The 13816-nt window shown below is 40.5% G+C and overlaps 1 pseudogene; it reads right to left on the reverse strand.

Moving 5' to 3' along the window:
• Positions 1–1350: 1350 nt before the first annotated feature.
• On the reverse strand, positions 1351–1599 carry LOC140523635 (cytochrome c oxidase subunit NDUFA4 pseudogene; annotated as a pseudogene).
• Positions 1600–13816: the final 12217 nt, after the last annotated feature.

Consider the following 13816-nt stretch of genomic DNA (forward strand, 5'->3'; position numbering starts at 1 on the left):
GAGCTTGTGTATGTGTATTTATCTGTATGCATGCAAACACACATACAAGCAAGCTCCTTGAAAACTATGAAATCACAATCTAGAACAACAGTAATGAATAACACATGCAGTGTAACATTTACTAAGTGCTTATTATTTATTTTCTCCTTTTGGTCTTTGGATAGTGCCACATCTGGAGTCAAGAAAACAAGTTCAAATCTGGCCTCAGATACTTACTAGCTATGTGACCTTGGGAGAGTTATTTGGTCCTGTTTGCCTCAGTTTTTTCATCTGTAAAATGAGCTGGAGAAGGAAATGGCAAACTGTACTGATATCTTTGAAAGAAAATCCCAAATGGGGTCATGAAGAGTCAGACATAACTGAAAAACAATAACATTTTAGTCTTTATGGCATTCCTTTTATGTAGTTGCTATTATAATCCCCATTTTATAATTGGGGAAATTGAGGCTCAGAGAGTTTATATGATATTATATTATATGATATTCTAGGTCACACAATAAGAACGTTTCTCAGATAGAATTTGAATCTTAATTTTCCTGACTCCAGATCCAGAGCTCTCACCACTGTGTCTGCTATCACTCAACCTATCCTCTTTTTCCTTCTACAAATACTTAATGAACACCAGCTATGGCTAGGGATTTGTGCTAGGCAATAGGCATGACTAAAAAGTTAGGCACTTATGGTATGTACCAGCTACCTGTAATGTAAAATAGAACATGTTGTCTCTCTCCTCATCTCTTCCTCTCGGCTTCCCTGAGATTCCTTCAAGACTCAGCTCAAATCCTAACTTCTGCAAGCATCCTTTCCCAGTTTCCCCAGTTGCTAGTGTCTGTCTCTCCGAGATACCTCCCATTTACAACATATCTATCTTTTATGTACCTAGATATTTTTCGTCCTTTATTTTCAAAGAGAAACAGCAAAGTCACAGGTGATACCTTGACTCATCCATGAATTAGATTTAAGTGAGGACAGAAGTTGCCTTAAGTCCTCAGCCCATCAGCTTCGCTCTTTCTTCCAGTGTCATTGGAGTTCACTGGCAAGACAAAAGTCAGGACAACTGATGATGGCCAAGGATGCAGTTGGTGACCTTGGCATCTTCGATATCTGACCAAATTCCAAGCTCACCACAGCACCTGCCTCTTCCACCTTCATGGACATTGGAATGAATTGTTCTCATCCACCCATTCCTTTTTTTTTTCTCAAGTTTCACATCTTTATGTATCTGTTAAACCCAACATAATTTCATACAACATGAGGGAAAAATCAAGCATTTCCTAATTGTATGTAAAATTGCGCAGATGGCTTGTGAAAGACCTTCATTCTCAACCACTACAAAAGCATAGTTTTCACTTAGAATTCTGGGCCTTCTTTCTTTAGTTTGCTATAATCCACATTCACTGAGTAGAACTTGTACTGATCAGTGGGTTTCATTTTGTTCCAAGGCTTTGGGTTATTCTTTCTGTCCCAGCTGACATCAGGATTGAACAGCACCAGGCACATTATGTACAGGGTCGCCCCATTGTCCCTCGCACCAATGAACACGAACTGGGGGATCAAGCTTGGGTGCTTCTTGGCCTGACTGATGATCATGCAGAGCATGACAGTGGCTGTAGGACTCGGTGGCTGCATTCGTTCATTTGCTGGTGGCCCAATGTCATAGTGGAGGAGGAGCAGGAGGACGCAGCACCTCATCCACCCATTCTGGCTGGGGGAAGTCTGCATATGATTGGGGTAGACGTACCCCTCACTCACCTGTGGATTTGAGGTGGCTGGTTGCCTACAATCTGATTTAGGCCATCTGCTGAGAGGGTTGCACGGCATGTGGCCTCTGCACATGCTACACCTCCTGAGAGTCAGAGGTGCGAGTTGGATGATAGATGGACACCAAAGATGGATGAGCAACCCTGAAAAGGGCTTAGCAAGCCCTCACAACAGAGTTGCTAGTTGCCTCTGAACATCTCATACTCCTCCATGTACCTAGTTACCTGCATGTTGTCTGCCCCATTAGAATATGAGCTTCTATAGAGCAAGGGCTATATTTTGGCTCTTCTTTTAATCCATAACCCTTAGAACTTTACTGATACCTGGAAGCAATCACTCCAAGACTGACTCACTGACATCTTTATTGATCTTCTTTCACCCATGGGTTACAAGTTGCAGTGAAGGAAAGGGGCAAGTTTCTGGGATGGGAAGAGATGATGAGTCCAAAGTGGGATACCTTATCTCTGGAAGGGACCCTCTTATTTTATACATGGGGAAACTTATGCCTTGTAGATGCTGAGGGACTTGCTCAAGGTCTCATAAGTAATTAGTGGCAGAGTTGGGATTTGAACTCACATCCTCTGACCCCAAATCCAATATTTTTTCCAGAATCCTATTCCACATTGTCAGAGGCAAACAACTAGGATATAGCACCTTAGAAAATATCCAAAAGCAGATGGCCAGTTCTGGAGGGGAAAGCAATGAAGAAGTAGAAAGGAGAGAGTTAGTAATGGGGCAGGGAAAAAAGTGTTCTTCAGCAATGTCGTGGTAGAGTATTCATTGTATCTAGTATTATATAATCATGTTATTCTCCAACCTTCTGCCTGCAGAGCAGAGCATAAGGAAGGGAAGGACTGTTCTTATTGACCAAGGTTGTCTCACTATGGAGCAAATTCATCCTCTGCCATAGGCATCTAGAAGGACACCACGTAGCAAATGTTCTGCCCTGCCCAAAAGGCTGGGGAAAATCAGTGGCTCACTAGCAATGATCAGTTGGCTATGCCTTCAATCAACTCCTCCATAAAAACAGATTGGTGTCATAAGTCCGCTTTAGTAGGCATGGAAACTTCAATATGAGGAAATGGAGGTGTGATTTTGAGCTCTATTATGAAAAATAAACATCTGATATATGGACAGATGTGTACAGTTGAACAAAGAGAAAGGGAAACATTTCCTTTACGAAGCCAAGACCCTGTGGGTGCTTTCTAAACAGATATGTATTCAAAGTATACAGTGATTCAGTGTTCTTCATCTCCTAGAATGAGTGCTCCTTGGCTTGCCCTAGTGATGAAGCATATTGCAAAAATACCTGCTATACTGATATTCAAGGTCCTTTGCAATCAAGTTCCGATTTACCTTGGCAGGAGATATCATGTGATGCAGGATGGTATATTGGAAAGGGTGCTTGGATTTGAACCCCACCCTTGGAACTTACTTGTTGTGGGACCCTGGACAAATCTCTAGACCTCCCTTGGTTTCAGTTTCCTCATCTGTAAAATGGGGTTAATACCCCATAGAACTGTTCTGTAGAAATAATACTTAGAATGTACTTATAGTACTTTGCTATGTAAATGTCATTTCATTATTATTACACTAGAAATCTTGGCAATGTCAGTTATTAAGATAACACTCCTAATGTCATTATTATAGCACTTATTTCAGTTATTATTATAATACTTTGCCATACTGTAAATACTGTGGAAATGTCAGGTATGATTATGTCAGTTATTATTATAGCACTTATAATAATGTCAGTTATTATAGCCCTTTGTATTAGAAATGCTACATACATGCTACTTATGATTTTGTCAGTTATTGTTATTGTGCCACTTTGCCATATAAATGTCAGTTTTATTATTATTTGTCACTGTCCACTTTCAGGATAATAAAAGGCACTGTGATAATTTTTATGTTCCTTTGAGATCTATAAGACATAGATGTCATAGATAGGCAAGCTCTGCTCTAAACAGCTCCCACTTCCTGACCTGTTTATTTTTCTGGAATATTCACATCTTGAATTTTCCATGTTAAAAATTTTTGGACCCATGTCATACTGGAGCATGATTGAGATGGAAAAGGAACTTAGAAAAAGCCTTTCTTCCCAACCTCTAGCACCTCCCTGATTGTGATATCAGAGTTGCATAACCACTTAAATTTACCTAAGCACAAACCCATCCCTCTCCATGAAAACCAAACCACTCACTCATCTCTCTAAACTACTCTGCTTGTGTCAAGTGATGCTAGATCCAGGCATTGCACTCTTAGTTCAAGGAGTTCTGGGAGCTTGGTATTCTTTGAGTATGCCAAGTCTGGAAAACAGCCTCTTTCAGGGCCCCCATTAACCCTCTGCTGTAACCTAAGGATCATAGTGACCTTTGTATTTTAGATATCTGAGTGTGATTTCATCCCCAGATCTCACTGTGTAGTTGACTGCTTCCTTTCTTATCCTAGTTGCCTTTTCTCAAAAGCTTTCAAATTCCAGATAATCAAGATAATCTATTTTATTTTTTAAGGTCACTACTGTCCCTTGTTTGGTTAAGAATTTTCCTCCTAGCTGTAGCTGTGAAAGATACATGTGATTTGGTTCAATATATGTAATCTTTAATGTTTTAATTTAATATCCATTCTGAGTTTCTTGTAGCATGTAGTATAACATGTTGGTAAAAATCTAATTACTGCCAGACTGATTTTTGGTTTTCCCAACATATTTTTGTCTAATAAAGACTCCTTCTCATGTAATGTATAGTCACAGGTTTTCATAGTCTTGAGTTGTTGAGTTCAGTTGAATTTGATTAAATCTGCCTCACTGTTCTACACTTTTATTTTTTTAAACAGTAACAAATAAGTTTGATGATTTCTGTTTCACAGTTTAATTTTAGATCTGGAAGTGCTATTTATAACTATTTTCCCCCATTATTTTTCTTTTATTTCTCTAAAGAATTTTATTATTTTACCTAGTTCTGTAAAAACATCTTTTTGGGTTGATGGGGTCATTTTATTTGTTAGTTTTAACTATAAGAGAGACCTGATAGATGAAGACTAGACACACAGAGAGAAAAATATTGAATGCAAGAATGAAAGAGAAATAGAGAAAGGAAAACATACTAGAAGGCAGGAGAGAGGAGGAGATTGAATGGTAGCAAGGATAGTCATAAAGAGGAAGAGGGTCACTTTATCCCTTGAAACTTGAAGGAAGGAAACAGAAATGAATAAGAGCCTAGGGAGGCTATGAAGATGTAGTGGATGAGAAATAAAGGAACTTTCCAGAGGACCTCAACCTTTCCAGTAGTAAAAGAAGAGGAATGCTGGGTAGGGAGAACTTTTTCACTACTGAGAAGTTTCTTGGATGTGGGGTCTGGAGAACTGAGAACAAGAAAAGGTTGATGTGGGGAATTTTGTTGTCAACCACAGATGCATAGAAAGATCATTCAGAAATAATTAGGACTCTTTTAAGATTAGATAGTCTAAATTTGTTGTGTGCCTAGCCAATGAAGCTTTATGACTTTCTCCAGTAGTATACAAAGGAGTGAAATAAGGAAAATTACCCAGAACCATATATTAGCTTAGGTCTTCATGAAACACAGATCTGATTTTCACACTTCTCTCTGTTCATAAAGCCTTAGTTACTACCTATCACCTCCAGGATAAAATGTAAACTCAATTTAAGATTTAAATCCTTTCACACTGGCCCCAATCTACATTCTCAGGCTCATTTTACATTGATCCCTTTCATGCATGCTACATTTTAGCCAGACTGGCCTCCATGATAGTCCCTTAACTCAGCATCCCATCTTCCACTCTGAAACTTTATTCTGCTTGTACCTACTGCTGGGAATGTACTCCCCCCTCACCTTCAGACACTTTAGCTTTTGAGTTTGATCCAGGCTAAGTGAGGGTGACACCTTCTACACAAAACATTTCCTGTTTTCCCCAGTTTTTCATGAATTCTCCCTCCACTAATTATCTTCAGAATTTTAATTAATACAATCTCCTTGTTTTATAGAAGAGGAAACTGAGACAAGAGATGTGAAGTGACTCACCCAAGGTCATGCAAGTAATACATAGCAGAGCTGGGACTTCCAAGTTCAGCATTCAGTCTAATACAGTACACAGTATCACTAGTGACAGATAGTATCCTTCATTAGAGTGCCAGCTCCTTCATGGCAAGACTGTTATTTCTCTTTGTCTCCAGGGCCTTGTGCATAATAAATGTTGAATTTGAATTTGGTAATAGATGAAGGTCAAGAGAGTGGAGAATTTCAGGCTGGAGAAGAATATCATTGAAATAGGTGGTCAAATCAGAGATGATGAATTGAGAGAATAGGGAGAGATCGAGGGAACTCAGCACTTATAATATTCTGTTTTTATTATAGTTGATTGTATGCATTTTTTTTCTCCCCTTAGTACTACAGTGGAATCAGTTCCATGATGACAGGGTTAGTGGCCTACTGAACTTTATACTTTACACAGGGATTAGCATGGAGTCCTGCACATGGTGAATATATATGACGTTTGTTCAACAATTTAGATAATGAATTTAAAGATTGTTAGAGGAAAATTCCCTCTACTCCTCATTAGTTGAAGAAGACTTCTTGCAGAGGTGATGCTCCAGAAAAAGAGAGGAGAAGATAGAAGGAGCTGGGCAAAGATTGTACAGCTTACTATGGCGTATCTTTTACTCTCTATCAGATGAATTTGAGGTCTTATGTCATTTTTTTCCCCATCACCAGAAATCCGATCATCTGAAGATAGCAGTTTATGGCTCCAGATCTTGGGAAATTGCAAATTGGCAATACCAAAGGTGATATCTAGATGGCATTTCAAGTCCATATCACAATATAGAATTATCAGTTTAGAGGAAGGAGGAAGCGGGTCTTCAGATGTGGGTTTGCCTGTGGGATTGATGTGACAACACATGCTTTGTACCCTTAATTGATCTTTCCTCATCCTGCTCCAGCTTGTGTTTTTCCTTCAAGACAGGAGAACTGAATGATTCTGGGTGGTTTTTACTCAATAATGATTTCATCTCTTCCTTCTCAATGTTGTCTTCATCCTGACACTGTTCATCTTAATTATAACTTCAGAACAGCAAGGCTAACTAGATTGTAAGCTCCATGAAGACAGGGATGTTTTATCTTTTATCTTTGCCCCAGAATCCTAACCTAGTCTTTCTGTAGGTTATTTTGTGGGGGAGAGGTTGGTAGATGGAGAAAGAAGACATAGAAATGAAAATTCAGTGCTGTGGAACAGATTTTCAAAGGTCTCAGCACCCCTTTATACACTCTTAAAAATGATTGAGGATCCCAAAGAAATTTTGTTTCTCTGAGCCACGTCCATCTATATTTAACATATTGGCAATTTAAATACCTTAGTATTATTATGAAAATAGTTTTGATCTCAGAGACCCCCTGAAGTATGGGACCACACTTTGAGAACCTCTAGCATAGATAAAATGTGTGGTGAGAAAACTCCTTCTACCAAGGTATAACAGGAAAAGTCTTGTGACTTGCAGTCTTAGGGTGTCACCTAAGGCAAAGAACTGACTTGTCTAGGTCAATTACCTGTTAAAGGCATTAGTCAATCAGTCAACAAGAATTTGTAAATCACTAGGCAGTGTGCTAAATGCTGGGGATACAGAAAAAGGCAAAAACTGTCACTGTCTTCAAGGAACTTTCACTCTAATAAAGGAGACAATATAAAAATAATTGTCATTACATACATATAGGGGCAGCTAGGTGTGTCAGTGGCACGTGGAATTAGGAAGACTTGAATTCAAATTCAACTCCAAACACTTACAAATTTTGCGACCTTGGGGAAGTCACTTAACCTCTCTTTGCCTTATTTTCCTCATCTGTAAAATGGAGATAATAAAAGCAACTACCTCCCAGGGTTGTTGTGAGGAACAAATGAGATAGTGATTGTAAAGCACTTATGCCTGGCACAGAGTAAGTGCCATGTAAATGTTAGTGTTAGCTATTATTATCTACATGCATACACACATACATACACACATACATAGTCAATACAAAGTAGTCACAGAGGGGAAAGCAGTGGTAGCTGAGGTGTGATTTGGTGGGGGACAGGTCCAAGGGCGAGGATTAGAAAAGGCTTCCTGAAGAAGGTGAGATTTAAGCTGAGTCTTGAAGGAAGCCAATGAAAATAAGAGGTGGAGGTGAAAAGAGAGAGCATTCCAGACACAAAGGAGAGTGAGAGAAATGATTATTAATAACCAATTAATATTGGGGAGATCCAGGTCTTTTCCCCTATTTCCTCATTCAAATACCAGTCCTTGTGAAGGATAATGATGAGAGATGAAATTACCCAAATCCTCTGGGTACATGCTTCTCTCCCCACCCAACTAGAAGGTCTTACAAAAAGAATCTAATCTAGGTGAAATTCCTATCCCACCATTGTTCATTGGTCATTGACTAGGTGGAGGATAGATCCTTTCCTATAGATTGCCCAGGGAAGTGGTCTGGCTTAAGATAAATGTCTCTTTGTCCATGAGTGACAGGATCAGAATCATGTATCCAGCCCTTCTTTAGAACAGGCCCACCCCTCATTATAATATTCATTCTCTTACTAACTGTTAACCATTCAGAGTTGATTTCCATCTGTTGGGAGCACCCACTCTTGCATATAAGCATTGAGTGGTCTTCATGATTTGTCTTTGGTCTCTGAGAGTGCCACTGTCTTCTTTTATTAATTATTCCCTAGCCATAATTAATAAAATGATGGTTAATTACCTACATCTTGGACTTTTCATACATCACATGAGCCAGGCATGGAGTCAGAATATGGAATATCATGGAAAGAAAAGCAAATAGGGTAGTGTAACTGGATGACAGAGGATATAAAGGGAAGACTCTGACCCAGGCATTGAATCAACTGTAATAGGAAGCGCAATGTCCAGGGAGTCTGGACACAATAGCCACCAAGTTCTGAATTGGGTGATAAATTTGGATGGGAGGTTACTGAGAGAGAGACTGGAAGTGGCAGCAAGAACTCTGAGATTGATTATTTATATGTTTTACAATGTTGTTCATAATAAGTCTACATTTTTCATGAATCAAGCTATCTCATTTTCATGACTTTACCCAATAACACTCAGAAAAGGCAGATGGTAGGGGTTGCACTTGCAGGCTGATGCAATTCAAAAGGTGGCCCACGCTGATGATTAACAGGTGGGAACCAGGGAAAGGTGAAGAGCATGTGGGATTCCAGTGGAGAAGAGGGTCCATCTCTTCTTCCAGTAATCCTCCCTTCAGTATCAGAAGACATCCAGTATTTTTATTTCTCTGCCCTTCCTTACACTTATTCCACAAACATGAATGAAATTTGATCAGGGGGACTATGGAACCTCTCTGGGTCACAGTCATACCTTCTTCTGCCCCACTTCCCCTGTGCATTCATTAATTCATTTGCTCATTTAACAAACATCTGCTAATTACCTACCACATTCCAGTCAGTTGTACCAGGCATTAGGGATATAAACACAAAAAGGAAAAAAAAGAGACATCCCTACCCTAAATATGCTAATATTCTAATGATGGAAAGCAACATACACACAGAAAATTAAATATATATGAAAATATACAAAGTAATTCCTAGTGGAAGGCACTAGCGACTGGAAAGATCAGCATGGGCTTCAGTAGGAGGAAATATCTTAATGAAGTCTCAAAGGAAGCAGGGATTTCGTGTAGTAGAGTGCATCGAAATCAGAGTACCGCAAACAAGAGATGAAATTTCATGGCAAGTGGACAGCAGTTGGTCATTTTGGCTGGAATGTAGCATGTGTGAACCCAAATCATGTGCAATAAGCCTGCAGTGGGCTAGAACTGGATTGTGAAGTTGGGAGGGGGCCGGTGGCAGGGTTCAGGACTTGGTAAGTATGTTCTTTAAAGGACTGTCCTGTAAAAGAATTATTTGTCTTGTTCTGTTTCGCTTCAGATGGCATCAGCCAAGCTTGATGTTGGAGAGGAAACACATAAGAACAGTTCAAGCTGTCCAAAAGCTGGCTGCCTTAGGAGGGGCAGAGTTCTTCAATCAGGGGCTAGCTTTATGTGGTGCTGAAGATTCCTTCTGAACATGGGTTAGGGAGACTGGCAACTGACATGCCTTCTAAATTCAAAATTTATGATTCTGAGTTTGTATTTTATTCTAGTGGCAATGAAGAACTTCTTAAGCAGGTGAATGACATAGACAGCTCTGTGGTTTAGGAATATCCTTTCAGTAGTTGAGTGAAGGTTGGATTGGAGTAGGAAGAGAACTGAGGCAGAGAGATGGATTCAGACTATAACAATGCAAGTCTGACTTTACTTAAAGAATTATGAAAGAAATCCACATTCTATAAAAACATCTATGTCTCTCTGCCTCTCTGTCTCCATCTCTCCCTCCCTCCCTCTCCCCGTTCCTCTACTTGGTGCTCAGTCTATTCCCCCCAAAAAACTCTTGAACCTCCTCCCAAGTGAAAGTAGAGCTAAAGTGTAGAGAGATCACCACCCCCATTGCTGCTGCCAGATTGGCTTGGCTTGAGACCTCCACTTTTTTGCCCTCCTGCCTAAGTGTCCACTCTGATATCTATCTTCAGTCCCTCTAAGAGTGGGCCCTAGTATCTGTCTCCAGCCCTGTGTGTCTCCTTGATTTGTGCTGGCCCCCTCCCTCCATTGGGGCAGAGCCCCCTTCTTTCCTTTCTTCTCTCCTTCCCTTCCTCACCACAGGCAAATTCACATTACATAAAATTGTTTTATGTAGAGGTCTGTAAAACAGTCCCATTACATAAAGTGAGAATTATCTATAGTCTAGGCAAAGACAACTCAGGCAGAGTGTTTGCCCTGTAAACGCAGAGAAGGGAAGAGGTCTGAACAAGACGAGTGGAGGATGACTGAGTTTGGGATCCTGGGCGACTGGAAGTTTGCTGATGCTCCCAACAAACACTTTGGTCCTGACTTTGGACAGTGCAAGGAATTCAGGAAAATAGGCAGAGGGTTAGCAAGATCCCTTTTCCCTGCCCTTCAACTTCACACAGCCTTCCCATCCACAATGCTTGTTTTAGCCTGGGGTAGGGGGGATTCCCACAAGGCTCTTGATTGCTGGTTGAGTGAAAAGCAATGGTTTCTTCTTCGTAAACAGGCCATCTCTGCCAGAAACAGATGCTCCCTTTAATCACCCAGGGTAAGTTCTCAGTTAGCATAATACAATTCATTAATTCTCGTGCAAACATCCAGTAGACAACAAGGCAAACACTAAGAGAGCAGTGACAAGTAAGCAGAAGGAGTAATGAATCTTGGCAAATCTTAACAAATCCTAAGGACTCATATCAGGGTGAACCTTGAGTGGGATCCCTGCTTTCAGAGAATTCTCTGTCTGATGGGGGATATCAAGTCTCTTGCCCTGAGGCAGTTGCCAATCTGATGGGGGAAACATAGTCCCTACCCTCAGGTAATCCTGAATCTGATGAGAGAAATATAGCTTTTGTCCCTAGGATAAAATGGGCAAGACATACTCTCTACTCTCAGTCCCAAGGGAAAAGCATGGTTCTGGTGCTCAGTAGCTCCCAGTTTGATGGGGAAGACATAGTTCTTCAGGATTTCTCTCTCTCTCTTCCTCCCTCTCTCTCTCTCCTTCCCTCCCTCCCTCCCTGCCTCTCTCTCTCTCTCTCTCTCTCTCTCTCTCTCTCTCTCTCTCTCTCTCTCTCTCTCTCTCTCTCTCTCTCCCTCTGTGTATATACATATGTATGTGTGTGTGTATGTATATATGGATATACATATATTACTTTGTATATGTGTATCTTCTATCTCTATCTATCCATCTATCTATTTATCTGTCATCTATCTATCATCCATCTCTCTGTTCATCTATCTATAACTTTATCTATCTAGCCTTGACGACCCTGGCTCATATTGGTTATATTTCTGCCCTCCCCCAGCATTCTCTGGTACCATTAATGGGCTTTAGGGGTTTGGTCATTTTCCAATCCCCACCATTTGTATTTGTTCAACTTTAAGGGGTCTTTGCACACCAGTTGCATATGACAAATTAATAGATTTTTTTTTTACAAAGGAATATTTACTTTAAAGATACAGCAAAAGCATAGAAGCATAGAAACATCCACCTGGACCACATCCCCCACCCCTCCACAACATAGTGAGGAGGTAAGATCCCCTTGAATTACCTCAATCTCTAGAGAGGAGAGGGAGAATAAATTCACAGCTTAACTAATGAGGTGCCTATATAGAAGGTTCCAAGTCCAGAGCTCCCATTAGACTTGAGTCCCAGGTACCCTGTGACCTGCTGGGCTGACAGCAATTTCTGGCCTGGCACCCTCCCTCCAAGTTCTTCATGGTTCATGGCAAGGACTCTACCACTTGTATCAAGAATTAATAAAGAGAAATGAAACAGACCCAGGCAAAACCGCAAACTGGTTTACCAGGGTCATAGGACCTATAAGGGGAAGGAGAAGGTAGTCCTTTCCCTCACCAAATTCAGTTTATGTCTTCCCTAGAATATGTGAACAGCTCCCTGTCTCCCACTCCCTTCCCCAACAACTCTGGGAAAGGAGAGGGAATGATCTAATCTGGGATTTTTAAATGATCAGCCTATTATGACTATGCAACCAATGGAAAGAGGTTACTCCTACCCATGTGGTAGGGGAATGCAGAATGAATTCTCCCAAATTCAGGTCCCTGGCATCTCTTTCACAGGAGCCTCCATGTTACCTTATCTGGGCACGGGTGAAACAAAGCCCCATTACATATACATAAACACTGGCATACACACAAAATGTGTGTGTGTGTGTGTGTGTGTGTGTGTGTATGTGTGCAATAGGAAAAATACATAAGGAATAATTCTCTCTTAACCGATTTATAGGAAAGTATATCTGATTCCATTATTAAATCTGCATTCTGGCTGCTACCAAGCCAATTTAACAGTTCTTCAGGTTCCCCGGCTTCCTCTTGCTGCCCCATCTCTGTAAATTTGGTCATAGCTGAGGAGAAGACACTGCCCCTGACCTTTTCCTCATCTAGAAGAATGAAGGAGGCCTACATCACAGATCCAGTATTATTCAGACTTGGGTTTACAACAAAGGACTCCGAAGTTTGAGTCAGAATATATTTCTTTCTCTTGGAAATATTTCCAATTCCACAGGCTGTGAGCATGATTCAAATGCCTGCAGACAGGGGCTCTGGAGCCCATGACCAGGTGCTTAGAGTCCCACACTTAAGAAATAAGCAATTAGAACTTGAATGTCAGACAGAGCCAGAAGGGACCTTCAAGAATATTTAGTTCAACCCTATTATTTTACAGACAGGCACATGAGACAAAAGGGGAAATGATTTACCCAAGGTCACACAGTCAGAAGCAGCAAGTCAAGTCAACAAACACTTATTACTTACTATGAGCTAGACACTGTGCTAAGCATTTACATTCTAACGGGGAAAAGAATAAAGAAAATGTAACTGAAAAGTTGGGGATGAGAGGAAAGAGATGATGAAGAAATCAATAGCAGTTCATCATCTAGAGAAAACCTGGACAATCAGGAGGGCAGCCAGGAAAGGATCAGAAAGGTGGCAGAGTGAATAGACCATCAGATGGTAAATGGTGTCTGCTTCAATTCAGGTTACTATGCCAAATAATTAAAAAGCTTTTGATCTATATCCCAGCAGATTCAGGAATGCCATGCCATGAGCTTAGTAAATAAAAACTAGGTGGTGCACAGTAGGTAGAACACTGGACTGGAAATTGGGAAGACTCAGCTTCATGGATTCAAACCTGGTCTAAAACACTAACTATGTAACCCTGGGCAAATCACTTCACCCTGTTTGCCTCAATTTCCACATCTGTAAAATGAACTGGAGAAGGAAATGACAAACCACTCTAGTATCTTTGCCAAGAAAACCCCAAATGAGGTCATGAAGAGGTGGACACAACTGAAACAATTGAGCAACAACAAAATACACGTAGTATCATCCTCATTTTTCAAATGAGGAAATGGAGGCTCAGATGGCTTAAAATATCTTTCCTCATGTCACACAGTTCAAGTACCTGTTGGAAC

This window comes from Notamacropus eugenii, chromosome 2 (assembly GCF_028372415.1).
Source record: "Notamacropus eugenii isolate mMacEug1 chromosome 2, mMacEug1.pri_v2, whole genome shotgun sequence".
Taxonomy (NCBI): Eukaryota; Metazoa; Chordata; class Mammalia; order Diprotodontia; family Macropodidae; genus Notamacropus; species Notamacropus eugenii.